At 37.9% G+C, this 4,529-nt stretch overlaps 1 pseudogene; it reads right to left on the reverse strand.

Moving 5' to 3' along the window:
• Positions 1-1,225: 1,225 nt before the first annotated feature.
• LOC107701449 (NACHT, LRR and PYD domains-containing protein 12-like) overlaps positions 1,226-4,529 on the reverse strand; it is a 29,677-nt pseudogene continuing 26,373 nt past the window's right edge.

The raw sequence follows: 4,529 nt of genomic DNA on the forward strand, positions 1-4,529 counted from the left end.
TCTAGTTATGATAGAGAACAGAACACTCTGTGTTTCATTCTGCTGATCTGTCACACTTCATGATTAAATGACTCACAAATGTACTTTTATTACATTGGTGATCAGTTTACAATATAAATATTAAAGCAAACATATTGTTTATTTAAGATTCAGATTAGCATGCGTCTGATCTAGATTTAAAACGTCTGGATGACAATGAAAAACTAATTAAAAATTAATTAATAGAAATGTAGTGATGTGAGATTTGATGAGTTTGTATGCATGTGAACATAAGAAAGAGGATTTACAGAGAGTCTCTCTATCGTTTAATATCACACAGAGACACTGAGGAATCATAATAAACCTTAAACCCAGCACAGAGGGGTTCAGTGAACGTGGTGTTGCATGTGTGTAAGTGTGTGAGTGTGTGTGTGTCAGAGACGCTGTAGAAGGACAGAGAACCGGTCGACACGTCCACATACACTCCTACTCTATTAGAGGATGAACGGACGACAGGTAAAAGAGAGAGTATAGGCTACTATATGACAAAAAGTTTGACCACACCTACAAACCCAACCCCTAACAGCGGTGGAGAGACCGGCGCGAAGATAGATTTAAATGTATGGTAAAAAAGACTTAAGCAAAATAATGTTTTAAATTAAAAAGAGTTGTTTTTAATAAATCGATATAATTTCTTAATTGATTAAATTCAGCATTCATCCTAAAGCTTTTCACTTTAAAATTAGGATAGTCTACAACCTACAAGTTTTCTTCTAAACAATCACCTCTAAGCCATAGGAAAATGTTGTTTGGTTTGTTTTATTTTATTTTAGTTATTCACACTTAATTTAGTAGTTCCTTTATTTACTCTTTGGTTTTTGTCAAATTTAACTTACGGTGTGCTAACCCAGACTTTTTTTTTTTCCTTTTTTTTTTTCACTTTTAAAATTAGGGTAGTCAAGTTTTCTTCTAAACAAACACCTCTGAGCCAGAGGAAAAATGTTGTTTGATTTGTTTTATTTTATTTTAGTTTAGTTATTCACACTTAATTTAGTAATTCCTTTATTACTCTTTGGTTTTTGTCAAGCTTAACTTGCGGTATGGTATAATAGTTAAAACACACACGAATGCTCGCAGAAATATCCTACTGGAATGAAAGCTAATGTTTCGGGGAGACTCTTTGATTTTCCATCTGTAACGCTTGTGGCGTGTTATCTATCAATTAAAACGTTTGTCATATAGTAGCCTATACTCTCTCTGGTAAATCAGTTCTGTTATAATTGTGCCAGACAGTGAATCTGTTATCAGAGCAGTACAGATTCCAGGATTTGTCATTGAATCCAAACAAGCAGTCACTCCCTCCTTTCCTGTTGATTCCTTTATATGACACTGATATATCAGCATAATCTCTGCTCCATTCAGCCTCCCAGTAACAGCGTCCAGTCAGACTCTCAACACACAGAACCTGATGAGCATATATAAATCTCTCTGGATGATCAGGATACGGCTGAAGATCTTCAACACGTGTGATCTTCCTGTTCTCATCAGACAGAATGAGTCGAGTGTTTGCTGTGTTTGGATCCAGTGTGAGATCACAGGCATCTGAACACAAGAAGAGAGAAACATCAAGAACAACACAACAGTGAAGATGTCTGTGTGTGTTTACAGCTTTGACTGTATTTGCAAAGTCCAAAATGTCCTCACTATTCATAAATGTCCTCACTAATATAGTGAAAGCTGTGTTTCAGTGTTAAAGTGTAATGATAGCAGTCTTTCTGCAGCAGCGGCTCGGTTCGGTTCCCGCTGACAGACGCTGCTTTCAGACGATCCTGTGTGTGTTTGTGTGTCTGTGAAGAGCATCAACGCTTTCTATTTACAGTGTGTTTCTGCAGCGCTGATCACTGTAGCCAATCACAGACGTGTTTGTTGAGCGCGTGAACACAACGGCCAATCAGAGGCGTTTATTCAGAATCCACTCAATACACCAGTTTGTTCAGCCTGAGCTCTGCACTCATAAATAGTTTCTCTGTAAATAAAATAGATACAATAGTTTTTACTATGGTACTGAAATTGGTATGGAAAACTGAAGTTTTGGTAGTAATGATATCAGTAATGTTTCAATTAATGAATCTTTTGTTTAAGCTTTATATTCATATATCACATTAAAACAGCAATGATAAAAGTATTTACACAAGAAATATAAACATAATAATAACTATAAGAAATAAAATATAATTCATCAATTAGCAAGTCTAAATAACTGAAGACTGAAAGAGAAAATTAAACTGGCAGTGAGATCAATTAATAATTAACAGTCCAGCTGTCAGAAAAACTATAATGAAATGATTTTTCAAATGTGTGATTTACTGAGGAAACTAAAGCATGACAAATATAGATTAATAAAGTACCAGATAAATAAATAAATACATATAATTTTAAAAACTTGTGCCAACCAAAGTAAAGTATTTAAACAAATCAAAGTTATAACAGATTCGGCCACACACCAGGGGAAAACAATAATGAACTATTTTCCAGTAAGCGGGGAGTGAACATTTTCATTTATGCAAGGAAGGAGCATCAGATTTTATAAAGTCAGAACTTTTTGTTTGTTATTTTGGTCTTGTTCCTCCTGAAGCTAACGATTCCCATTTAAGTTGTTATTTTTCTGTTGAATACCTTGCTCCATTTTTGTGAGCATTCAGTAAAATGATGAAAAGGGAGCTTGTTGTTTGTGGTGCTGTGACAGAGATCAGATGAGTGCTCTTTTAAATCCTTAATATTGTTGTGTCAATATGCATGACCCCATGCGGTTTGCCTACAGAGCAAACAGGTCTGTGGATTATACAGTCAACATGGGACTGCATTACATCCTGCAACATCTAGACAGACCAGGACATATGTGAGGATCCTGTTTGTGGACTTCAGCTCGGCTTTTAACACTATCATCCCAAACCTCCTCCTGCCCAAACTAACTCAGCTCTCCGTGCCCACCTCCATCTGTCAGTGGATCACCAGCTTCCTGACAGACAGGCAGCAGCTAGTAAAGCTAGGAAAATTCTCATCCAGCACCCATACAATCAGCACTGGCGCCCCCCAGGGTTGCGTCCTCTCCCCACTGCTCTTCTCCCGCTACACAAATGACTGCACTTCAAAGGACCCCTCTGTCAAGCTCCTGACGTTTGCAGACGACACCACACTCATCGGCCTCATTCAGGATGGTGACGAGTCTGCTTACAGACAGGAGGTTAAAGAGCTTGCTGTCTGGTGCAGTCTTAACAACCTGAAGCTTAACACGCTCAAAACTGTGGAGATGATCGTGGACTTCAGGAGGAACCCCCCTGTTCTCCCTCCACTCACCATCATGAACAGCACTGTAACGACAGTGGAGACATTCAGGTTCCTGGGCACTACTATATCTCAGGACCTGAAGTGGGACAATCACTCCCTCTTTGAACTGGTGCCATCTGGTCGACGCTACAGAGCACTGCGCACCAGAACGACCAGACACAGGAACAGTTTCTTTCCTCAGGCAATCCATCTCATGAACACTTAACAATAATCGTGGAACACGCAACACTAGTAGACATTATTTATTTAACACACATACTTATTTACATTTCAAATTTGCACATATCATACCTATACATACATAATTGTCTATATTATATATTTTTTTTTTGTACATTGTCTATTTTGTATATTTTTATATTATTATTTTTATTATCTGTGTCCTGTCTTGTCACTGTCATTCTGTTGCACTGTGGAGCTTCTGTCACTAAAACAAATTCCTCGTATGTGTAAACATACCTGGCAATAAAGCTCATTCTGATTCTGATTCTGAAACCAAACATATAATGGTGATTGAGAAATATAATTAAATAAATATAAATTGTATTATGTATTAAAAGAGAGATTTTCCACATGACTCTAAAGCTGAATCCACATATTACTGTTCTGTTCACATTATGTAGTGATACGCTACTGAAGACATCTCTGAGAGCAAAGGAGCCCCTGCTGGTGACTGGCACTGCTAACTAGTTAAAAAAGACTCATAAACTGACCGAATCATGGTTCTCTTTAAATCTAGTGTTTTGCACAGGTTTCTGTGATGGTTGTTTAGGGCACAGAAGATATCATTAACCTGACAGAAAAACAATAGGGCCTTTCGCACCGCTTTAGTTCCAGAACTAAATGTACAGTACTAAAGTACTGGGAGGATTTTGCGCTAACTATTTCCCAGTACTATTTAAAGGGTTGCATTTGCACTGACAGTGTGTACTAGAAAGTGACGTAAGCCAGTCGACAGCGAAGTCATTTGTGCGCAGCATTCAATAACGGAAACAAATTAGAACAACTTTAACAACAGGAGGATAGAGGACACTGTGATCGGAGCTGTGTTTTTGTTGTGTCTCGCGGGTTTCACAATAATGGACATGGAATGTAGACGTATACGTAAAGCGATTGAAAGAATGGAAAGTAGGACTAAGAATCTCCAACGACAACTGGCAGTGCTACATTTGCTACAAGTGGCTGCACTTCAGCGTCCGTCC

This window comes from Sinocyclocheilus anshuiensis, unplaced genomic scaffold, assembly GCF_001515605.1.
Source record: "Sinocyclocheilus anshuiensis isolate Anshui unplaced genomic scaffold, SAMN03320099.WGS_v1.1 scaffold2476, whole genome shotgun sequence".
NCBI lineage: Eukaryota > Metazoa > Chordata > Actinopteri > Cypriniformes > Cyprinidae > Sinocyclocheilus > Sinocyclocheilus anshuiensis.